Here is a 26,991-nt window from a genome sequence, read left to right as displayed (position 1 = left end):
GTGACGAGTCCCGATTTCTGCTCCGACGTCATGATGGAAGATGTCGCGTGTATAGGCGTCGTGGTGAACGTTATGCGGCAAACTGCGTGCAGGAAGTGGACAGATTCGGCGGGGGTAGTGTCATGGTGTGGGCAGCCATCTCACACACTGGCAGAACTGACCTGGTCCACGTGCAGGGCAACCTGAATGCACAGGGCTACATTGACCAGATCCTCCGGCCACACATCGTTCCAGTTATGGCAACGCCAACGCAGTGTTCCAACATGACAACGCCAGGCCTCACACAGCACGTCTCACAACGGCTTTCCTACAGAACAACAACATTAATGTCCTTCCTTGGCCATCGATATCACCGGATTTGAACCCAATTGAGAATCTATGGGACGAGTTGGACCGACGCCTCCGACAGCGACAACCACAGCCCCAGACCCTGCCCGAGCTGGCAGCAGCCTTGCAGGCCGAGTGGGCCACCATCCCCCGGGACGTCATCCGTACTCTGGTTGCTTCAATGGGCAGGCGGTGCCAGGCAGTTGTCAACACACGCGGAGGCCACACCCGGTATTGACTCCAGATGACCTTGACCTTGGTGGTGTGTCCTATCACTTACTCACAATGGACTAGAGTGAATTGTGAACAATCCTGCAACATTTGGTAATTATCGGACTCACCATTCAATAATTAAATCAATTCTCCAAATGTTACGACAATGTGGTTTTGCGTTTCTTCTTTTGAAGAGTATACAATGACTAGAAAAGTTAAAATCCTGTGATGATGCCTTCGAAATAATATAAACTAATTTCCCTCTATGCTAAGTAAATTAAAATATTTTATTGCGTATGGTCATAAAACATTTATCATCTTTGTGCCAGCATTCTTATTTTCATTTTTTATATATAATATTCACATTGTCTACGCAATACAGACATTACTGGTTCATAATTTTTAACTAAGGTTGTTGTGTATGGGAGCCATGTTTAAAAAAAGAAAGAAAGAAAGAGAGAAAACAATTTTATATTTAATGACACAATCAACACAACTACAGGTATGTGGTGTCAGACATGTGGTTAATGACCATAAATATATTTTAGAGAGGAAACTATGGGCAACTATTTTTTTTAATTAGCACCAAGGGATCTTTAATACATGCATCATCCCACAGACAGGATAGTACATAGCATGGTCTGTAACACCAGTTGTGAAGCACTGGCTGGAATGAGAAATAGTCCAATGATTCCACTAACAGGGATCGATCCTAGACTGACTGCACATCAGGCCAGCACTTTACTACTGGGCTACATCCTGCCCCCGGCAAATTAATTTAGTTATATTATTTTTTCTCTAATACACAGTAACTATTCAAACTAAAATAAGGGAAAATAACTTTCCTTTTTAACTAGTTTCTCTATGTCTCTGTTCAGTTAATATTTTCTCAACTGCGTGTTTCTTCTGTAGAGATAAATGAACTCTGCAATCACTTCTAATTAAACTATTTACATAACCGACATTTATTCAGCAACTAGTTAACAACACACATTTTACCACATTCCAGATGTCTAAGAACTAAACACTTCCAGCCCCCCCCCCCCCCATTGTCTGCAGCCCATCTCAGATTATCACCAACAGACTGGTCATCATGTAGTGTAAACAATTAATTCTAGCTACCTGCTATTTCTTTGTAAGCCAAAACATCCAGCCAGAGATAGTTTAAATAAAACACCATCGCTGGATGTAAACACTTAGAGCTAGCATGTGTCATTAGCGTGTCATGCAGTCTGGCACCTAGGATTCAATCTCTCAGACAGTTTACAGCCCACCACAATCCAGTGTTGTAAGCTAACGTGTTATGTCTGTCAGCTATGGGTGGTACTACAAAATTCTAGAGAGACAGAATAAGGTAGTGCTGAAAACATGGTTTTGGCTTTTTGTGGAAATGGACATACAAGATAATTGGTTTGGGTTCTGATGTATAAAAGCACAAATAAATGATTGATTTGAATGAGATATTGTGAAATGATAGTACACATTTCCATGATGCTGACACGGTAATTAACTCATTTTTGTATAATTCACCATATAATGGGTTCTGACACTAACCCCTCGATGTGTTGACAGAACACTGGGCCGACTTGTGAATCAAAGATTGCCGTAGTTAATCCCTTAATACATGTGTAAAAATTTTATGTGGCATCATGCTACTGCTTGTGACAACACAAAATAATGAAACTGAAATACATAAAAGAGTAACGAAGACTTGGCTTGACACTACCTGTTGCCGTAACTTCTAAACTCACCTTACAGCGGCGGACAGTTGGCTGGTGGCAAACCTTGTCCACGGTGGTAACGGCGCTGGCCTTACCCTCCCGTGGACAAACCGAATAACTTCCACTTTTTATATAATATTTTAACTCTTTTTAACTATAAATGTTTATTTCCTTTTAATTAATTATACTAATAAATCTCTTTTTCCTTTTAAACAATTTTAGAAACACCGAACAGCCTATACACAATAATCTTCATTCACATGTTGGCGATTGGCTGGAGAGTTGTAACATCCACATTCCTTTCTTTCTTTTTTTTCCAGAGAGGGAATCGAAATCCAGCCAATCGCAGCCGCTCAATTTCCGCCTGTTGTTTCTTAACACTGGCTTTCTTTTATCTTAAACGGCTCCGACTAGGGATCGAGATTCAGCCAATCGCAACGCACCCTTCCATACTGAGTGTCGAATATCGATCCGGTTCACTTCTAACACACACTGTGTATTCTTTCTTCTGTCTTAACTGCTGAATGCCGCTCACGAGTGTTCCCGAGGTGCCATTCGGTGATATCCGGAGAGCCGGGTCTTGCCGTGGGTAGCCTTGGGACATTATCCTGTCCGGTATTCTTTACTACTTCCCACATTTCAACCGTATGGAAACTTTTGCTTCACTTCTCTTCTTTCTCTGCTGGCCGCTGCTAGCACGTCTACTCTTTACTGTTATCTTTACTGGAATGATTAACTATTGGGTGCTGGGGCGATTGGCTTTCTGGGCCCGGGTTCTGACCAATTAGAACCCGGTCCCGTTATAAATGTCTTCTATTTGGTCCGCGCTTATAGCTGGCCAAAAAGTGTAATCTGAACCTAGTGTGAGAGTGGTTGCGTGAATGTTGTTTTTCCGCCTTGACTTGGCGGCGCGGACACCTGGCAGTGTCTGTGCCGCCCTTCATGGGCGGAATATATGGCTGTGTGTGAATGTGTTTTAGTTTTTAATTAAGTATGGTATAGTTATTATACTTTTAATTAATTGTTATAATAAATTGAGTTATTATTGTTAAATTTTTCCTCTTAGCATTTTTAAAATATTATTATTTTAATTTACATGTACCCGTTCTTTTTAATTATCAAACAGGTTTTAAACGGTATTAATTTGATCGGTCAATTGTATATATACAAATAAAAAAAACCTGACCGGTACTCGGAGCCACCCACTTAACGAATAAGTGGTTACTTGGGTGACACCGAGGATTATATAGCAATGACATTTGTCATCCGTTTAGGTGGCGCACCCCTCGGGGTGTAGAGCTCACGAATGCTTGAGGAGAACGGCGAGGGCACCTCACTCCAAGAACTGGATCAATCCACCCGTCAATCATCAACAACAATGACTTCTTATACGTTTCACAACCACACCAGACGGCGGCTCGCGGGTTATTCTCATATATCATTATATTCATACCACTCATCTCATTTAAATACGGCCCATCTGTGTTATATGGATAACCTGGGGGGGGGGGGGGGGGGGGGACGCCGTGGTAGGGTGCATATTTGGGTGCGATAGGGCGTTGGCGGTTTGAGCGCCGGACTGCTCGGTAACGCTGGGTTCCCCCCTTTGCGAATCCTTTTTCCTCTAGGGCTAAAGTTAAATAATAAAATTAAAAAAAAATATATATATATATATATATAATATATATATATATGTATAAATATTATTATTAAATATATAAGTATAGTATATATTATTTTTGAACTGCCCGATTGAAAATTTAACTATAATTATGCACCTACTAATTATATTATAAAACAATAGAATGTTATAGGTTTAATTCTAACTATCGTGCTTTTATATTAATATAAATATAAACATATGTAATGATAGACCCCAAATTATTTTTTAATTTTGGCTCTGTTTTTAAGTGGTCTTACCACACTATTAAAAATTGTCACCTTCATCTCTTTCACATACTTCCCCCCCCCCCCCCCTCCCGCCCCGGAGTCGGTCACTGGCGAAGTCAGAGGCTGAATCCGGGGTGGGCGTGCCTGAACCTTAGTGGATAGGGGCACGCACAATGAGTTGCCAGTTGCCAGTTACCTGTTGCCCTCCTGCTTCGGAGTTGGTCACTGGCGAAGTCAGAGGCTAAATCCGAAGTGGGCGTGCCCGAACCTCTGTGGATAGGGGCACGTTAAACAGAGTTTCCTTCCTTCCTACCTGTTAAACCTTTTATAGAGAACAAGTTTTGAGATCGATAATATATACTTAAAAATGGCCAAAATCGCATTGTTTGGAAGTAGCTACGTAAGAAGACTGGAGCAGTTTTGTTCACGAGATCGGAGGATCGCAAGCGAGTTCCGTTTCTTTGGGCGTGGAGGACTAAGAACGGATAACATCCCTAATGGAATGATGGATGATGTTGAGCAATTTCAGCCTGATGTTGTTATTGTACAGTTAGGGGAAAATGACATTTCTGGGAGCAGTTAACCAAAAGATATATTTGATAAACTGTGTGCAGTAGAACAATCGTTCAAACGTCTCGGAGTTGAAGAAGTATATTTCGTAGAGATTAGCAGACGGGCTTACCTCAAGAGCGTATTGTAAACAGAGAAATTCCATCAACAGACACCTCAGGAAGAAGTTTGGAAAACGTGTGATTGGTCTGAACATACAATACCCGGCCGAGTTCCACAAAGATGGCGTTCATTTCAATAAGAAAGGAACCAGAAAGTACTTTTTTAAATTACGAAGAGTGTTTGCGGGTTTCTGAGTGACTTGAAATTACGTATCAGTTTGTTCTTGTTCAGTAAAGTAATATTTTAAATATCAGAATGTGTTTTGTTGCATTTTTCTTAGTGTCTATCTAATTGGGAAAAGTACATAAAAAATGTGGGTGGCAAAGTTGAGTTTTTATGCGGCAAAGTGTTTTTAATACTCACACACGCACACGTTATATATATATATATATATATATATATATATATATATATATATATATATATATATATATATTCTTCTTTTTTTTCCACGTATTATCCAAAATATACATATATTTTCTTTATATACAAAATATATATTTATTTCCTTTACTGTTAATGTGTTTTCCACCATATTCAAGTATATAAATACTAGACCGCCCTGTGTAGGAACGTCCTGTACAGAGCCGTTATCACTATATATATATAAAAAAAATTAATACTCACACACACACACGTTATACATATGCACATATATATTTTATTGATTATTATTCACAATATACATATATTTTCTTTATTATTACTGACTTCCCCCCTCATATCTCAGTACACGTGTAGACAAACAACTGGTAACCAATCACTGCAGCTATACTATAGACCGTCCTGTGCAGAACCGTGCTGTGTAGGAACATTACCGGCCTCGGTGGCGTAGTGGTTAAGCCATCGGACTACAGGCTGGTAGGTACAGGTTCGCAGCCCGGTACCGGCTCCAACCCAGAGCGAGTTCTTAAGGGCTCAATGGGTAGGTGTAAGGCCACTACACCCTCTTCTCTCTCACTAACTACTAACCAACTAACAACTAACCTACTGTCCTGGACAGACAGCCCAGATAGCTGAGGTGTGTGCCCAGGACAGCGTGCTTGAACCTTAATTGGATATAAGCACGAAAATAAGTTGAAATAAATAAATAAATAGGAACATTCATTCATTCATTCATTTATTCACATGCTTCCATACCACGAAGGTTTCAAGCATGTCTGTCCCGGGGTCGAGTTCTGGATAGCCAGAGGTCTACTCCGGGACAGAAAATTTAAAGGAATAATTTTGAATTTTACTCAAAAATTAAAAATATATAGGAGGTTGATATTAAAATATAATACTAACAGTAATTTACCTTTATGGGGAAATACCGGGTTCATTTGTAGCTTCAGCGTGGCCCGGGGGGGGGGGGGGTCAGGGAGAGCGAGGGACGGGGGAAGGCCCCAGACAATCCTATCTCTCCCTAAATCCAAAACGCCTACGCCTAAGCGTCTAACCCCTAATTTCTGGTGGCATCCCCCTCCCCCCACCCACCCCGAACCACCACCCCCATCCGCCCAACCGTCGCGCCAGCCGGAACCCAGCACCACTCCCCTAACAAATAATATACTAAACCAGCGATGGGGTCTCCAAGTGATGGAAGACACTGTAATTAACCCAGCCCTGCCTACAGAAAAATAACTTTAGTAGATTAAATACTTAGGACAAAATTAAAATTTAACAAATCATGGTAGAGGAAATGCACCCGGTCGACGCGAAGACCCATATATATATATATATATTTTTTTTTTTAAACAAAGTAAATTTTTAAAAATTGGATAAAACAAAACACATTAAAAAGAGCACGCCAGTAAACAATTAAAGTTAAAAAAAACGCCAAACACATTATAAATTTTTAAATAACAAAACCTAAAATTGTTAAGGACAAGCCGGCGAAGGATGGAGTGCATTATTGCCAGATAATGGACCCCAGCCTATACAAACCTGAAGCTGACCAAACTAAACTAAATAAACATACATTCACACATCCATACAAACTAACATTTAAAAATAATTAAATAAAATTTAAAACTGTTAAAACAAGCCGAGAGAAAATTCTTTAAAGCGGATAGAGCGCGAAGCGTTATAATCCGCGGATGGCGAAAGACAGTCCTCAGAGGTGAGAACGTCCTGTACAGAGCCGTCATCACTATATAATTTTTTAATACTCACACACACACACACACACACGTTCGACAAATCCGCTAGCCCGTGGCTAGTTGTTTTTAAGTTCGGACTAGTGAGAAACGCAAAACCACTAGCTCGATCGTGTTTTTTTTTTTTTTTCTTTCTTTCTTTTTCTCTCGGCTGAAATTTCGTTTATCAACAACGCAATCAGTATATAATAATAATCCACTTGAGCTAGGTCTGCAAACTGCAGTAACATGCTATCTCTACATCGTCACAGTTACAGCATACATTGTTTACCCTTCTCTTTCAAGTTTCTGGCACAGGAAATAAAGTCTAATGACATGCGTGTTTTGATTGGTTAGACACGTCACGTGGTAGTTAATCTCGCACATATGTTTTAGGCTAAGAACTTGGAAATCACCAATCGCGACGACAGGTTAATCTCAATCAAGTAAACCCCAGCCATGCTTTGAATTTCAGTGTTTGTTTTATTTACCTATTGTTTTCTAATTTAACACTTCGCTAACATGTGGTTATCGGCAATCAGGAAAACAATTTACTTTAATGGTAACCGCATATGCAATGACTCGGCTTGGCCTATTACGTGTAGCGGTTTGGATAATACGTCACAGCTGCCGATACAAGATAAGATGTCGCCGTTATATTCTTTTGATATCGGTCTGACACGGGATAATGCCCTGTATTTGGCATCACCGTTCCTGGCGACATAAATAGTAGGCCCTAAATATATAACCAACTACCAAATACACTGAACCATCTTATTACCGTGTGTCACACTGTCGTACCCTCATTTAAATTTAATTATTTTGATAGTGTGTTTAGATACCAACCAAGAGTTTGCTCAATTATTTTTCCCCGTGGGGAGGGCAAAAACGAAAACGGGACAATGACGATGGATCACACTTGACAAAAGACAAAACGTATGACACGACAAAAAACTGAAAGTTACAACATGATTTAAGTGTTTGTTTTATTTTACCGTTATACTCGTAAATGTGTAATGTTGCAAAAATTATATAAAAATCCAGTTATAATTGATCAGGAATTTGGGCTAGTGCTTTATCTTGGTGGGCTAGTGGTTTTCACAAACCCACTAGCCCTGTGGCTAGTGACTTTTCAAAATATTTGTCATACTCTGCGTTATTATATATATATATATATATATATATATATATATATATATATATATATATATATATATATATATATATATATATATATATATATACTGAACAAAATAAGAAACTTCCGCTAACTTTGCTTGAACATAACTTGATGAAAACAAACCGGGGGAATAATTGTTATATATGCGTTTAAAGAGTGTTCCATGATGCATCGTTTGGTGCAAAAATCATGGCCATAGGTTAACAGAAACTGGGAGAAATTTTGACCAAGTGTGGTAGGGGTTAAAAAAAAAAAAAACCCACTTAATAACGGGTATGACCACCTCTTGAATTGACCACTGCAGTGCATCGCAGGCGCATAGAATTCACTAGTGTTGATTTCTGCCTGTGGAATAGTGTTCCATTCCTGAATGAGCGCTTGACGAAGTTCGTTAACGTTAGCGGGTGGGTTGGGACGACGCCTCAATCGTCTGTCCAGACTATCCCAGACATGCTCGATGGGGTTGAGATCAGGACTTTTAGAGGGCCAGTCATCAATGAAATCAATGTTATTTGTCCTAAGAAAATGTACAGTGTCTCTAGCTGTATGAGAGGTGGCATTATCATGCTGAAAAATCGATATGTTGGCGTTGTTATGGAACAGAGGAATGACGTGATGAGCGAGAATGTCATCGCGGTAACGTTGAGCATTTAAATTGCCATCAATGACTAGTGGAGAACGATAACCATGGGCAATAGCTGCCCAGATCATGACACAACCCCCACCCCCGAAACGATCTCGTTCAAGAACATAGCGTTCATTTCTCCTACGGTAGACGCGCACCCTGCCATCACCACGTTGTAAAGAAAATCTGGATTCATCCGAAAAAAGAACGGTATTCCAGCGTCGCCGTATCCAACGAGTGTGTACGCGTGCCCAATTAAGACGATTTAAACGATGACGTTGCGTTAAAACGCATCCGACGTAAGGACGTCGTGCAAGTAAACCGTTCTCCCGCAGACGATTACCAACAGTTTGCCCACTGATTCGGTTATTATGAAGCCCAGGTCTGTTAGCAGCAGTAGCAGTGCCAGTTTGGAATCGATTGCGCAAATGCGTGTTCATGATATAGCGGTCTTGACCACGCGTTGTAACACGCGGACATCCACGACGTGGCAAGTCGTTGGTGCTTACTGTCGTTCGAAATCTTACGCGAAGATTTCGTATCGCTCGACTAGAACTCCCAACATGCCTTGCAACGTCTTCTGTCGACATGCCAGCATCAAGCATGCCAATCGTCCGTTCGCGTAAATTATTGGGTATTCTTGGCATACTAAAAATGCTACAATGTAAAAAACAAATCGACCGAATACTACACGGGACATGTCGAACCATGCATGCACGTGCAAATTGAATTTCACGTTGTCGACGATTAACAGTGCAAAAATAATCGATAAAATTCATGAATCCTGATAATACAGCTAAAGGCTAATACTACCTATATAATTTCATTACACAATGAATTCTTTAACACAACAAATACTATATGTACAAATCGGAAGTTTCTTTTTTTGTTCAGTATATATATATACAGTATATATATTATTTTTTTTCGCGTATTATCCAAAATATACATATATTTTTTTTATATACAAAATATATATTTATTCCCTTTACTGTTAATGTGTTTTCCACATATCTAAGTATATAAAATAATAGACCGCCCTGTGTAGGAACGTCCTGTATAGAGCCGTCATCACTATATACATATATTTGTGTTAATACTCACACACGCACACGTTATATATATGCACATATAAATTTTATTGATTATTATCCACAATATACATATATTTTCTTCACCCCCTCATATCTTAGTACACGTGTAGAACAACTGGTAACCCGTTCACTGCAGCGTATACCATAGACCGTCCTGTGCAGAACCGTGCTGTAGAGCCGGTAAGGTTTTGGTTCCTTATGCAACAGCGGGACTGAACATGTTAGTATCTGTGGGGAAAACACAAGTATTATGATTAGATACAATTTAAAAAAAATAATTAAACAATATTATACTAAGTAATAAACAATGCAATGAACAAATTATTTAAAATACTTAAAGTGATGCCAAATTAATATTGCAATAATTGTTCACTATCTATATCTATTAATTTCAACCCAGCGAACAAAATCAGGAAGCTAGCGAACAAAATGGCAGAGGTAAGGGGGTGAGAAGCCGGATGCGCATTGATACCTAAACTAATAATCATATTTCAGAATTGTAATATATTAATATTCACTGTATTGTGGAAGAAATAATTGTTTATTGCAAAAAGCACTATAAATTTATTGATACAGAAAGACAATAAAGTAAATCAATGTGAAACTATATTCTGGAAAGACCTGACCTCCGATAACCTCTTATTGTTCGCTGGCTTCACTGCGGATAGAAAAGTTCGCTAGTTTTATTTCAGTACAAAATGTCAACTTCTATTTTCTGTGATTGTATTGGCCTTAGTCGTTAATGAATACATATTCATTGTCCAAATGCTACATGTTAAAACGAATTTGAACAGGTAAAATGTCATGGTAACTGTCAGAATTTGTTTTCGACAGAGCCGAATTTTATTTTTAATGTCATATAGATAGTTAACGCGTAGACCGGCATTTCAGTTCCCACTGCCAGGCCAGGGACCGCGAATACTTTCTAAATATGACAAGAATGATAACGATTTTTGCTGTACTGATGGAATACATTAAAAAATATATATATACATTTTCAACAACAATAAAAAAATTAAATTGCCCCTAACCCCCTAAAATGGAATTTTTTTATTAAGAAGAAATTACTCCGTTTGGCAAAAATTGACAGAAGACCCCCCCAAAAATTGGTACAGTGAAAGGTTTTAAAATTTAAGCCTTATTTTGGCATTTAAAATCTTCATTAGCATTTACCGTATAAATATTTCCACTGAATTGGCATTACAATAGCCCCAAATGGTTTTTCAATGCCAAAAAAGGACCATTCACTTGCCTCAAGTACCATCAACGTCCCAAACTGTGTTCACCTATTGTCCGAACCAAATTGTTAACAACTACAAAAAATTACTCTCCTACCTTTAATTGCCGTTAGATTTCCTCCAAAGTTTGTCCAGACACAAATTGCCAAAAAAACACTACAAATATACAGATTCCACACACGAGACTGCAACGATGTCGCCGATATTGTCTTTGCTGAGATTGCATAGGGAAAAATACATGCAGTTTTCTGCCTTCTGCCATGTTGCTTGTTTATGGAATACTCTTCAAGTGGGGTGAAAGCCTCCAAAGTATGTGACACAATTACTATGAAATCGATGATCTCTAGTGGTATCATTAAAATAATAATAATAGTAATAATAATAAAAAATAATAATAATATGACGTCATCACGTTTGCTTTTATATCATAACATGTTATGACGTTGTTAGATTAAGTCCTATCCTTTCACCCCTCTTGAAGAATATTCCATAAAAAGTCAAAATGGCAGCTGATACAAAATTACATGCTTTTTTCCCTATGCGCTCTCAGCAAAGTCGATATAGGTGACATGGTTATTATCTGGTATATGGAATCTGTGTCATTGTAATGGTTTTTTCAAGATTTGTGTCTGGACAAATTTTGGAGGATATCTAACGGCAATTAAAGGTAGGAGAGTAAATTTTCGTAGTTGTTAACAATTTAGTTCGGACAATAACAACAAAAACACGAATACAATATTTATGGAAATATTATTATACATTTTTCAGCTACGATACGTGAAACAAAATAGATTGTAATCATTTAACGTAAAAAATCAACAATTTGGATGTAAAACAAATCCATTCTAGTAAACAAAAGTGAAACACCCTACAGTATTTAAACAGGAAAAAGTGTGACGTTTCTAACTGCGTTCAGGTGCATACATTTGCAAAAAGTATCGTAATGTGCATGTGCAGTTCATCATTTTCCATTTTTAAGACAACTACATGAAAAAATATATGTTTCTTAATTATGCACAGTTGCCAAACACTTAATTTATTCAATTTTTTTAAAGGAAAAATTCAATTTGTCAAGCGTTCTGTTCCGGTCCACGTTTTATCAACACACATCGCTCACACTTGATGTCAATACTGATAGGCATTACGTCCATACCTGCGCATAGTTTGTAAAATATATTTTTTATATGTACTTAAAATTATTTACAACTGTTATGAATGGATTATGAATACTATTCACAACAATAGAGGCACAAAAATGTAGCATACCTTTTGCAGATCGAATATAATAATTGAAAACAAATTCTAACAACAGGGGTCTTAAAAATCATAAAAATTAAATTCTTTGGCCTTGTTCATCTGGCACGTGTGAGGTCATGTGACACGCACCAAATGTTAATTCATCTTTCTCCATTTTAAGTCAATTTCTACAAGTCATGTGGATCCGATATCGGTAATTTTAAGGAATAAACAAAAACGACTTAGTAAAATTAATGGTTTTAGGGGTTTGTAAAGTTTTGTATTTAGATACTTACTTTTCTCAACTTTATTGTTTATAAAAATGTTCCTGAACTGTGAAGAAAAACTTCATAAATGAACGACATGCCGATGACAACAAATCGGATGTTGATTGCGCAAACCATGCACAAGAAAACAAAGTGAACGGAATTTGAAGCATAACGCAGTTAGGGACGTTGACGATATATGGTATCATACCACCATACAATTTCGATTGACATATATTTTTGATATTTCATTTATAACTGTATATATCGTGAGATTATGCGAGATATTACGTCACTATCAGCCTGTACATAAACAACAAAGTGTCTTTTTTTCTTAATTTTGAAAATGCTTCAAGTCAAGCTGCCAACTTTATGTTTTAATTTAAATACCATAAATATTGTGCATGTTATTATTTTTTCAAATGCAATATTTTGGTACCAAAGAAATGCCTCACATAGCAAAATCCAGCTGTCACAAATCCCTGCAAAGTTATCATCTGCAACACTGACATCTGACATTTCAAAGTTAGACTATAAACCACATGATCTTTATAGACCCAGTGATTTTCAGCGATCGTGGAAAATGGATGGAATTCACAGAATTCCCATTGTGAAACAATTACGATTTTCTGCGAAGAAAAAAATTAATACCATTTTACTGTTGCCACACACTGTAAAACTGACGATTGGCCAGTGTGCATTACTATTGGCAAACGCGTAGTGTCGTATTTACTGGAGCTACATTCAGCCAGACCGAGCGGAAAAACGTCCACTGGATTGGATTATATGCTTCACGGTAAACCAAATGGCCACGTTGGGAACCAAATACTTTGCGAACGGTAGCGAAATATTTGCTGGCTAACTTGGGACTGGTTTACTGCTTAGTCTGTTGTGCCTGCGCAGACGGGACAGGTTTTGTTTTTTTCAGGAGAAAGTTCAGCCAGCAGTTTGTTGCTAACGCTTGTCTTGGAAGACTGATTTTTACGCTACACATTAAACTGAATGACCACGTCGGGAACCAGTCAAAATATGTTTGCAAACGTTTATAAAAAAAATGGCTGGCTGAACGTTGCAATGTTACTTTATTTCTGCTGTGTCATACGCATACTTCACATTGCAGACGACATTAGACTGTCAAAGCGGTGATAAAAATAAATGTTTACTTTTTGTTAACACTAAGCCCTGTTGAATAACAGAGTGCACTCAATTGTTGGACAATTATGCTTTATGTAGTTGTTATAATTGTAATCTTTGCTCCAATTTTTCGCTACTAATATGAAGGCCAACTTTGATTTAACGACAAATAGCGACGCATGTCGACGCCAGTCAATTTTCGGACCCTTGTTTTGGTTTCGTACAGAGTAAGTAAAACAGACCCAACGGTAAAAAATTTTTATATGATATATTTGACAAAAAGTACTTTTTATTTTTTTCATCTTTTAAAACTTAAAAAATTAATATTTTGTCAAGAATTATGAAAAATTAAAAAGTAAACAGCGTTGTCTGCCTGTTATGTTAATTTGTCACAACTTGTGTTATTTAAATTGTTAATTAGACCTACATATTGTATTCTGAAACGGAAATGAAACGGAATTTACAAAAACATGAAACGGAAAATAGTTTTCTTTGAAACGGAAAACCACTGGGTCTATCTTTATACTGAACAATAAAATTTATGGCAAGCTGGTTGGGTTATCTCTTATGTCATTCACAGCAAAGTTATTTTCAGCAGTTTTTGGTGGCGGCATGTTTACACATACATTTACGTTTACTACAAATCAAGGTGGTTTGGTAGAGTTAGATTTTTAGAAAATATATGGTTCTTTACCTCTGTCAGAGTACTTAAGGTGGCAATCCGAATTTTTCTGCTGTTGATACATAGAACAAGATGATTAGACATTAACTTATGACAAAAACATAATGTAAATATGTTTTCAGTTAGCAGTGTTTATTGGTCTGAAAATTATTCAATATTTTTTTTACAAGTTGCAAACATTCTATAATTTTATTTTCAAAAGAAGATTTTGATGTAAATTATTGCACAGAGTATAGACCCTACACTGTCGTAACAAGGGCAAAAATAGACAGTCATTGAAAGTATCAAAAACATATGACGTTTGTCAAAATAATATAGTGGAAACACCTGTTTGACTTAATGGCATGGGGTTTTTTTTATAGGAAAACTTGGCGTTCATGGGGATTAACACTGTTTATCATAATAAACTAATGTGACTTGTGATAGGTATCGGTAAAGTATTATTGTATGTACAAAGTATTGTTTTTATTATATTTAAATTTGTTGCTTATTGTATCGAAAACATATGACACCAGGATACATGAATTCAGTTCCAGTACATGAATTCAGTTTTCTAAATTAATTAAATCAATGTAATTTGACATTATATGCATAAAATATATATATATATATATAATAATCAACCACAGATCCAAGGGAAGGGTTTTAGGGGGGGGGGGGTGTACCCCCCATTTTAACTTGCCCTGAAAACCTACTGTTTAGTGTTTAACAGATAAATACATGTACAATTAAAACTAGTAAAACTAGTGGGATTATGTAATATCTTGGTCAGCTGGATGTTTTTGCAAAAGTTATTATATAAACATTGTAATGCAAGTTACTGTATTTACTTATTTTCACTTTGTTGGGTGCTCTTTTTCTCACCGTGGTGCAGGGGTGTAACATTCTCTGAGAATGGCCAATACAGCACAAATTCCCTTGTTTTCTTCGGGATACAATTAAAGTTTTGAGTAAAAGTCAGTATCTATGTGTGATATTTGTATTTTTGCACAGTTCTTTACACTGTGTTTTTATTTAAATCTTGAATTTTTATATTGATGTTGATCACTTTATTTGTTTGCATTACCATAGTTTGACACCCAATAGCCAATGTATTTTTCGTGCTGGGGTGTCGTTAAACATTCATTCATTCATTCATTCATTCATTCATTCATTCATTTTTCTACATTGCATTTACACTATGAGTACTATAGCTGCCCTTTTTAAACCTTGCACCATACCCTAAAAAATCCTGGATCCACCCCTGATAATATACATTATATTATGTATATGGTCCAGTTCAAGAATACAGTGACTGATATTACCAACATTTTAATATACTTGTACAGTTGAGATAAACTGCAAATGTTTCAACATTAAAGATAAAAATGTATACCCGGTATTCACAATAGCTCATATTGAAATAATATGTATGCTGGTCCAACAGGTTTCGTTAAAATAGGTAATTTTTGGATGGTTAACCTTATCAGATGGATAAGTTACTTCAAATTAAGTACTTAATTAAAACCATTTTGGATCCACAGAAAATGCACCAACAGGGAGATGGTTGGGGTCCATCAAAGTTATCTAATGATTCTAAACATCTACATTTTGTGTTGTAGTCAATCAGCAATGGATTAACAACAGTTAAATCACAAAAATAGACACTTGTCACGATGACAACACCACTGTTTTTCAATAACAAGAGGCGGGCTCCTTAATTTCTGACTTTGCCACTGAATAAAATAATAATTAGCAATTAAAATGCAGAACTCACACTGGAATAAATTTTACTGTAGCCATTTTTCAGATATGTAGAGTATTTTTTCACACTTTCTCCGTCTGATTCAGACTACATGTAGGTTGGAGTAGGTCCTGATGCTTGAACAGCCTCCTAAAACTTTAAAGTCTAGACCCAAATCGTTAATGAAATTGCGTGCATGCATTTTCTGTGATGTTGCCACTACCTCCTTTCCTTTCTTTCTTTTGAATTTGATCTTGTATCTTCCCAATCTGGCAAGCCATCTTATCTTTCAACTTCTTTTGCTTGTCTCTTACGATAATTTGTGGACAGCTCAGAAGACAGTTGGAGGAAATTGAGAAACTGTGTCGAAACAGATTGAAATCATGGGAGAAATTGGAATTTGTTTTTGTTTTTTTTATATTAAGATAATGAGAATGATAGGCAAAGGGTGGTAGATGAGAAAGATGAATAAAAGTGTGATCTAGCTTTGACGGGATTTGAACCACTGTCATCAGCTTGATTGTCCAGCAGCTTGTCCACTGTCTAGACTAAAGGTTTTATAAACACAGGGCTAAGGGACCAAAATGTATGCTATTTCGAAGCTAGTAATTTTTCAAACAGACTTGGGCCTTGTGTTTTAAGGAAGACTATTGTACGTGCACAGAATTGCACACATACGGTCCTGACCAGGTGGGCTACAACTGGACTCTCAGCCCAAAATGATGAGAAAAAAAATTTCAACATTATTTTGGGCTACTGTTTAATGTTTTAAAATTTTGTAATGATATCTGTAGCAAATTGCAACATGATACTGCACAAAATGTTCCCAGCCTTTTTAATGTCGGGGATTTATTTTTCATGGCTTTGCTTTTGGGAATTTGAGCATCAGTTTACAAAAAATTGGGAATTTTCAGTTTTATTTAAGAAACATCTCATTAAAGCTAAGTCAAATTAATACATCAGATTCTGTTTTGCATTATGAAACCATATGGGGAGGGAAGGGTTGTTTGTCAAGAATTACAAATCATTCAAAAATATTTCTTTATATAATAATAATAATAAAACAATGGTAATTATTTATATTCAGATTTGGAATATTTTACTCCAAAATTGGAAATATAAAACGACATAGCCTTTGGAGAATGGTGGGGAGTGGTGCCGATTATCGGAGTCGAGAAACAAAACTGATAAAACCCTGAATGTGTTGAAATTAATATTCCAATCATGAAACTGTAATATATCCCTATACTAAAAGTAATTGAAATATAAGTTGCTTCTAGCCAAACAAAATATATATCATTACTGAATAGGTGAATAAGTTATTAAGTACCTTAAATTTTTTTCAACTGATTTCTTTGCAGGGTAAAAATATAAGGTCCAAAATGCAACCAGATCCTGACGAACACACTAATCCAGGGATGGAGATTCTGACTTGGGACCCCAGTCATGAACGGTCTGTTAAAGGTAGGGTTTTTAAAAGCTAAACTTTTTAAGTATCAGGTGTATTTTAGTATTTGTAGTCTTTTTTTTGCATTTTGCTAACTGAAAGTGGACGAGATGTTGTAAAGCGATCGTTTGATGCACAGTCGGTCTGGGGTCGAACCCCGTTGGTGGACCCAAATTGGGATATTTCTCGTTTCAGCCATTGCATTAGACTGGTCTATCAAAGTCTGTGGTATGTGTTATCTTGTCTGTGGGATGGTGCATATAAAAAATACCTTGCTAGTAATGGAAAAATTTAGCATGTTTCATCTCTAAGACTATATGTAAAAATTACCAAATGTTTGACATAGTCAATGATTAATAAATCAATGTGCTGTTGTGGTGTCATTAAACAAAAGCAAACAAAGGTTTTTTACCAACTGAAATTAAACATTCAATCTAGCATAAATGCTAATTCAAGTTTACGCACCAATCATAGAACAGGACCATAAGAAATTGGTATGGGTTGTGCAAGTTCCTCTTTTTATCGTTGGAGGGCCTCATATACAATGTCCTAGCATTTGGAGCAGACCTTGAAGTGTTTAGAGGAGTGGTAGATAACTCTCTTCCCTCTGGGTAACCGGCCTAGGTGGCGTCGTGGCAGGCCATCGGTCTACAGGCTGGTAGGTACTGGGTTCGGATCCCAGTCGAGGCATGGGATTTTTAATCCAGATACCGACTCCAAACCCTGAGTGAGTGCTCCGCAAGGCTCAATGGGTAGGTGTAAACCACTTGCACCGACCAGTGATCCATAACTGGTTCAACAAAGGCCATGGTTTGTGTTATCCTGCCTGTGGGAAGCGCAAATAAAAGATCCCTTGCTGCCAATCGGAAGAGTAGCTCATGTAGTGGCGACAGCGGGTTTCCTCTCAAAATCTATGTGGCCCTTAACCATATGTCTGATGCCATATAACCGTAAATAAAATGTGTTGAGTGCGTCGTTAAATAAAACACTTCTTTCTTTCCCTCTGGGAAGGGGGGGTTGGGGGGCAGGTGGTGACAGGATTTAGTTCAGTCAGTTGAGTGCATGCTTGAGGTGCTTGCATCGCAGAATCGAACCACTTTGGTGTATCCTTTCAGCTGATTGATTTTTTTCTCGTTCCAACCAGTGCGCCACAACTGGTTAAATGCTGTGGTATGTGCTTTCCTTTCTGTGGGAAAGTACATATAAAAGATCCTGTGCTGCATTAGGAAAAATGTAGCAGGTTTCCTCTTATGACTATGAGTCAGAATTACCTAATGTTTGACATCCAATAGCCGATGATTCATTAATCAATATGTTCTAGTGGTGTCGTTAAACAAAACAAACTTTAACTCTTCTCACTGGCCTCAATGGTTAAGACATCGGAGTGGGTAGGTGTAAGGCCACTACACCAACTACTCTCTCACTAACCACTAACCCACTGTTCTGGACAGACAGCTCAGAAAGCTGAGTTGTATGCCAAGGACAGCATGCTTGAACCTTAATTGGATGTAAGCCCGAAAAGAAAATGATGCTCTCTTCCAAGTTCCAATTTCCCCGTTGCCAATGACAGGATATTTGTGCTGGGTTGTCATTAATTTTTGTTTAATTTTTTTTAACACGCCACAAACATTTAACACGGAGACAAAGACATTTTTTATTTTGGACATTAAAAACATGGATGATTATGAGATGAATGGTGAAGCCGCAGTATTTCCATTTTGGTATGGGTCAACTTGACAGGTCCGTGCTCCACGCTTGCTGTCAGCTGAGCTATCTCGGTATCACCAGAGCCCGGGGTACACGGAACCTGCAGTGCATGCCGGGTAATCATCCCCCATGTGGGGGTTATACAGTCAGGAGAGACACCCATAATCACACCCGTGAAGTGGGTAAAACTCGGTGTATGTGGCCTTACATCTACCCATTGAGCCTAGCGGTGCACTCACTCTGGGTTGGAGCCGGCACTGGCATGAAAATCCCACATTGCCTCAGGTGGGATATGAACCCAGTACCTACCAGCCAGAAATCTGATGGCATAATCACTACACCACCAAGGCTGGTTAGAGTTGTCATTAAATGTTTATTCATGTGTTGATTCATTCTACGGGGCTGGATGTAGCCCAGTGGTAAAGTGTTCACTTGATGTGCAGTCGCTCTGGGATCGATCCCTGTCGGTGGGCCCATTGGGCTATTTCTCGTTCCAGCCAGTGCACCACGACTGGTATGTCAAAGGTTGTGGTATGTACTACCCTGTCTGTGGGATTGTGCATATCTGTTTGGTCCTTAACCATATGTCTGATGCCATATAACTGTAAATAAAATGTGTTGAGTGCATCATTAAATAAAAAACATTTCCTTTCATTCATTCTACATGTAACTACTTGTATGATTTTGCTTGGCTGCTTCTTGTTTTTTTTAATTCTAAAAAAAACACCCTAATTTAAAAAACAAAATTAATACCTTTTTTTTCAGGGTTGACACCTACTCCATCCTACAGTGCATTTTCTGAAAATGCCAGAAAGATGATATCGCCTGAAAATGCGTGTGCTATGTTCTGCCGGGGTAAGAAATGCAAGTACTGCACGTGGACATCATGGCCCGATACCAAGATGGCCATTACTGGTTTATTCTCAAGTTGGTAAGTTCTGTTTATATTCCAAAAGGAAAAGAGTATTTGTTTTTACAGCACCTCATCACATTAAACTAGAGCTATTTTATATCTAACGTACATGAGATATAGTGTGACTGTCTTAATTAAATTATTAATTTATTATTCAATTAACCCATTTATCTATTGTCACCTAATTTGTGTGTTATGTTGTGAGCATATTGTCTGTTTTTATGTAATTTTCTTTTGTGTATTGTGTGCTCTGTCGATGTAAGACAAATTCCTTTTAAGGGTAATAAAGTATTCTATCTTATATCTACGGTATCTATGTTTATTTTGATACTTGGTCAAGAGAAGAGATAGAGAGAGATAGATTAGGGAAGCCTAGTGCTGCCACTTAGGCTACTCTTATGGTAAAGAATCCAGGTGTATTATACATATGGGCAGAGAGAAGTGGGGAAAGAAAAATGATCTTTCCTTAGGGAAAGAATATAAGACTCCATCATATGTGGTCATGTGGGATAGAAAAGTACACCCAAAAAGACTAATTAAGCAAGAAAACACTCCGACTATTATTTCAGTACATGGGTTAATTTATATACAAAATATAATACAGTTATTTCAACACTTTGACAATGGTGGTTTATTTTGTATTTAAAAATAAACCACATATACACGTTGCTGTGTTACTGGGATATATATTATTAAAGAACATTGTGATGCATCCGCAAAAATCAGGTATGTTTTGTTTGAAGACTAATTCCTGACGTGACACGTTAGGTATTACGTAACCACCAGCTCGCCAGAGGGCGTATTCACTAGGATGGTACAAAATTAACTATACGATTATACTTGTTGATATTAAGCAATAATGTGCATTATGTATCTTTGAATATGCACACCAGTCCAAAAGCCTTGCTTTAGCATTCCTTTAAAACGATAAAGATTGGTAACATTGGGTAATGAATAGAATACCCAACTGTACTCGGGAATACCATTTATTGTACTTTTTGGTACTGTCCATACTTATGGAGGATGCCATTTTATACACCTGTCTATGATGGATCATATTATGTATGGTGTTGTCTGTCCGTCTGTCTGTTAACTTTCTCTTGTCCAGATCATATCTTGCATACAGATACATACAGGACCATCAAACCTCACATGTATGAGCAACATGCCACTGAACGTGTGTGACCTCGTTTTTCACGCTGTCTACGTCCTCTACTGCTACGTGCACCTTCACTCAGCTTACAATCGCTCCTCCTTGTCCGACTCAATCTTATCTTGCTACAGATGCTACAATTAAGGATTTTTTAGAAAAGTAAAGATTGGAAAAACCTTTTTGGGGCATTTCCCAATACGGGGCCCTTGTTTTACAATTTGGAATCAACCAAAATTAAGGGAAAAACATTAATTCAAATTTTTTTTTTGCCAATTAATTTAAATTAATCAAAAAATTTTTATTTAAAAAGGCCTATTTTTAAAATTCCCAATAACCTTTTTTGGTGGTTAAAACAAAGTTGTTTCCCATATTGAAAAATTTCCTTTTAATTGGGCACATTCCCGTTAAAGGCTATGGGTTTCCTCAAACCTTTGATGGTTCTATCATGCCTAAAACCGTTTTAACAAATTGATTAATTCCATAATTTGTTTTTGGAATTTAAGTTTTCACCAAGTTTCCCAGCACCAAAACCCTTTCAATTTAATGGCTTTCCTTTATTAAATCATAAAGACCTTCTCCAAAATGGGAACCGGTTTCCTCAGTATTGGGGGTTCGAAACCAAAGTTTTAATCCAAAGCCCATTGTAAAATTTCCATTTTTTTAACCAACCTCCTTTTGATCATGGGTAACAACCCCTTTTGGCCATTGTACTTCCCAGAACCTTTTACTTTGCATTATCTAAAATTGTTTAAATTGGTTTTAAGTTTTTCAACAAAAATTTTTGGGGCCTAGGCCCACAACCTTCAACGGGTGGTTAATTGTTCCCCTTGCCTTGGGAATTGGCATAAAAATTCCCTGTTGTTTAAGAAACAAAAGTACAGGTTTCCCCCTCCGGGAATATTTTGTTGTCCAATGCCCCAAAAATTTGTTTGGGTAAACCAAATCCCGTGAATTACAATCCAAAATTGTTATTGGTTGTTGAACAAACCAAACTTTTGAATTTTTGGTCACAGGCCAAAAATTTTAACCAGGTTACATCCAACGGGAACCATGAAATTGAATCAACAAAATTTTTTTGGCAACCACACAGTTGGTTCCAAAAAAATTTGTTATCACCATGAACAAAATCAACCGGTTAAAGGCTTGGCAATTGAAAACAAAATTGAATTCCGGGGCTTAATTCCCCAAATTAAATTAATCTTGTCCCAAAGAAAAAAAAATTGTTTTTCCAACAAGGGAACAAAATAACAACTGGTTATTGTCACTGCAACAAAAATGTAAGCAGGTTTAAAACCCCAATTCCGATTTAAATTGCCATCCCAACAAAAAATTGCTAAATTTTGGAAATGCTTGCCCAAATTTGAAGCCAAACCCGGAAATTTGTTACAGAAAAAACAGTAAAGCTCCTAACCCACACGGGGAAAAATAATAGAATTTGAGTCAAAAAAACCAACCCCAAAAAATTTTAAATTCTGGTTAAAATGGTTTGCATTTTGTTTTAATTCCAAAAAATTTTGGGCCCTTGTCCAGACCAAAGGTTTTGGAGGAATTATTAACAAGGGTTTTAATCGGATAAAATTTTCAAATTGGTTTTACCTTAAGAAGAAATAGTAAATTTAATATGTTAGTAAAAAGAAATTTAGAAATCCCTAATTGAATTTAAATTTCCTCCCTAACAGGGATAAGGTTTTATCAAAAATTAACAAATTGTTAATAATATTAAATGGCTCTAACATTAAAAATTTTTGGGCAAAATTGTTTTCCTTCCCAAGCAAACTGAATTTCCAATTGCCCTCCTATTGGGAAGAAGGAATTTTTTAAATTCCTAATACTTTTGGTTGTTAATATAAAAACGGTTTCCTTTAAAAAAGGCCAAACAGTAATTACCAACTGGCCGGTTTTCCTTTTTGGCCCCTAAAAAAACAAGGTACAGCCACATTTTGAAAGAAATATTCCATTAATTAACTCCGTAGGAACAAAGGCTTTTATAAAAAAACAACCCAACTTCCAAAAAAATTTTAAATAAACAAAATAAAAATTTTGTTAATTAATTTTTTGTTTTTAAAGGATTCCCAAATAAGATTTTTTGGCTTTTTGGTTCCTAAAAAAAAGGTTTAAATTGAGAAAAAAATTCTTCCCCTTTTCAAGGGTTCTTTTTCCAATGGAAGGAAAAATTTTTATTTAAATTCACTTTTTTTTAACGGTTTAATGGATGGGAAAGGCTTTTAAATTTAAGTTTGGGAGGAAAGAACCCTTTCTGGTTCCCCCACTTTAGGGGTTTCCGGCGAACTTTGCAAACTTTTTTGGTTCCCCCGGTCCACCCAAGCCTTTGTTTAAAAATTTGGAAATTGTAACAAAATTACCAAATAGTTCAATGGGATTCCTAGATTTAAAGGGCTTGGGAAAATTTACCATGGGATAGTTTTTGAGTTTCGGGTTGTGGTTTCAAAATTTGTACCACTGCCTTTTTTAAATATCCCGGACAAAGAGATTCCTTTTAAAGCCCCCAAATAAAGAACCTGAAAACTTATTTATTAAATTCCTACATGGGGCATTTAATGGCATTGTTTAATCTCAATTTAAAACCAGGTTTTCCTTTTAAAAGGCCCAAAATTTTGGTTTGTTTGTTTTTTAACGTCCCTTTTTTTTTTCACCTTTTTGGTGTCCCATTTAATTCCCTTAACTTGAAGGAAAGGGTCTTTTTAGGAGAGTAAATAATTTATATCCCATTTTTAATCGGAAGGAAATTAGCCCGTGGGCCCAGACGGGATCGGGTCCCAAGAATCATGGTATTTACCCGAGATTTCCAAATTTTAAAATATTTACGCCAATTTTTTAAATTAAAAAAATTGCAAATTAATTTTTTGTGTTTTGGTTTTTTTTAATACAAACTAATAAAATTTTTTAAATAATTTTTTTTTTTAATTATTACAAAAAGGGGTTTTAAATTTCAAAATTTTAATTTCTTATTTGTCCCAAACCACCAATTTTCAAAAACCTTTTTTAAAAAGGGAAGGAAAAGGGAAATGTTTTTCGGTTTTTAACGTTCCTCCCAAAAAACCAAAATTTTTTCGGGAAATGGCAAAAAAATATGGAATTTTTTTTTTTTTCCCAGTTAAAAAAAAAAGAAGGAAAGCTTGTCCCGGTCCAAGGGTTTTACTCCCCCCTTTCCAATTTACTGCAAGGTTTTTTAATTTTCCACCCTTTCCCCCAAAAGGAAACCCAAAAAAGCCCTTTTTTCACGCAATTGTGTAATTCTGAACAGAAAAGCCCCAAATTTGTCCCCAGTTTGGTCATGGATCCTTGGACCTTTGCCCCCGTTTCAAAGGAAAAACACTTTAACCAGGGCCTAATACCCCCCCCCCTTTTAAAATAAAAACCAATTCCAAGTTTGTGGTGCAATTTACAAATCAATCGGCTTAGACATGAAGAAATTGTTAGAAATGCTAGTAATAAAAAAGACGTTCCTAGCTCGGAGTACTCTGACTGTAAGAGAGCGAGACGGACACACTGGACAGAAATAATGAGAGAGGTTTATGTTCACATGTACCGTCTAGGCTCTCTTTACAGTCAGAGTTGTACTGGGCTTATGCGTTTCCCTGTGGGCCGGACTTCTAGTTTTAATGGTGATTTAGCCTAATTGAACGGACCCATGCTAAAATCACCCAATTAATTAATTCCCAAGTACCTGAAACACAGAACTAAATGTGAATGGTTAAATGTTTTTCGGGTTAGTCTTGAATATTACGTTGATTTAAGTAGTACCCGTTTCTCAGCAGTTGATATGCCTGAGCTACATCACTGGCTTAGGAAGAACGGGGAAGGGGGTACTTTGGTAGCAGCAACGATGGTTTTAGATTATTAAGTTTATACGTGTGTGTACCCCCCACCCCGCACTTTTTGGTATCTTTCCTACCCGGTACACCCGTGTATCTTAACAATTCTGGGTACTATGCCCTAGCAGTAGACCCACAACGAAAAGTGTAACCACGTCTTCTTTCAAAATGACCTTCACCTTTGCATGCAGAAAAAAAATGCGATGACTAGTAGTTTGGTGCTGTGGTATCGAGAAATCCCTGATGTTTTGTTGAGATCGCACGTTGTTGTTTTTTGTAATAAACCTTACACTGGATGAGAGGACTGAAAAGGGGGGGTTTCGATAATACGATATATTTTCCCTCTATAGGCCGACAGGAGTTAGCAGTTTTGGAATAACAGGCCGTTGTTAAATCGACCACACACGTTTTACCCGTAATGTCATGCGATCTGTGTTTGTCACCAATTACCGGGGTACCTAATAAGAGCACGTGCTATTAACAGGGTTCTACACTCGGTGTTAAACTTACTCTTCGGTGGGCTAGTGGACAAACAAAATTTACTAGCCAGAGCTTAAAAATTGTACCGCCACAGTGTGACACTACTCATTTGTATCATTTAGAATGTGTTGTAAGTAGCTTGGTTGTTTCCGCCAAAGTACGAAAATCTACGATGAGTTTCGATTTGTACCGACAATTAATACGGAAGGCACAGTGATTAATTCGGACAACTTCATAAATAGTGAATGGTTACGACTGCCACAATGATGTCAACAAATTTCATTTGGTTTCGTGTGCTAGGACTCTGACAGCAAATGGCAAATAAATTTAATACTTAGAAGTTTGTGGAGGTCAGTCGCCAGATGGCGACGATAAATAAATTCAGGTCAGTCGCCACGGCAACATTTTGGTCGCATTGGGTACCATTTTTGGTCGCAACGTATAAAACTGGTTAAGGATTCCAATTTCAAACAAATTAGTTTAGCTCATAGTCATTCAAAGTCCAGGCACGTTCCCTAGTATGGGTCCATGTTCGAACAACACAGTTGATTGGGTACAGGGCACGGCGCGTGACGAAGGAACCAACAAGTGGGGTGGGGGTTGTATTAAAAACCAGCGCTGCTGCCCCCCACGCACACAAACCCTACAACCGCCTTTTAACACACACACTGACGTTGTAAGACTTATCCTACTTACTACTTTCTGTCGTGCGGCTTTGTCGCTCCGCGATCACAACTTCTCTGTGCGACTGCCCCCCACCCCACCCCACCGCCCCCGCAGCAGAAAAAAAAAATGTCAGGGTCGGTGGCAAAATTGAGGGTCCAGTCGGGTGACCGGAAACAAACATTTTTTTTTTTTTGGCCTAATCAATTACCTCAAACTGGCATGTTGAAATTATCTTCTGGGGCGGGTTGTTCAAACGTTTATTAACTTAACCAGAATGTGTAATGGTTCGCCAGTTTGGCAGTTTGTGTGAATTTAAAGTTGAGCACATAATACCATGTTGTACAGTGCCGAGACGGAAACAAGGAAGGCAGTTTCACCAGCTGACAAGGACATAGTCCCCCTTCTGGTGCTAGGATATTTGATTTGAAAAATGAATAGGGCGTTAAGGAGGTACAAATCCAAGTGCCCGAATTTCGTGTAAAATAATTGTCTGGTGGTTAGTGGAATTTGTTTTCTTGACATAGCCCATTGGTAAAGACCTATTGTATAAAAAATTACCAAAATGTGTGAAATCCACTCGCCCATTATTAGGACATGAATGTGCTCTAGTGGTGTTGTTTAAACTAAACAAAACTTCTTCTTTTTTCTCCTCTGTTGTTGCAGCGAAAATA

The 26,991-nt window shown here is 37.3% G+C and overlaps 1 long non-coding RNA gene across 1 annotated transcript; it reads left to right on the top strand.

Moving 5' to 3' along the window:
* The first annotated feature begins 10,519 nt into the window (after positions 1 to 10,519).
* On the top strand, positions 10,520 to 20,167 carry LOC121369122. Its single transcript, XR_005957565.1, has 3 exons — positions 10,520 to 10,633; positions 17,480 to 17,582; positions 20,038 to 20,167. It is a non-coding gene; the product is annotated as an uncharacterized LOC121369122 (long non-coding RNA).
* The last annotated feature ends 6,824 nt before the right edge of the window (positions 20,168 to 26,991 follow it).

Source organism: Gigantopelta aegis, chromosome 3 (genome assembly GCF_016097555.1).
Source record: "Gigantopelta aegis isolate Gae_Host chromosome 3, Gae_host_genome, whole genome shotgun sequence".
NCBI lineage: Eukaryota > Metazoa > Mollusca > Gastropoda > Neomphalida > Peltospiridae > Gigantopelta > Gigantopelta aegis.
The sequence above is the reverse complement of the archived record's forward strand: the minus strand, read 5'-3'. Positions and strand labels throughout refer to the sequence as shown.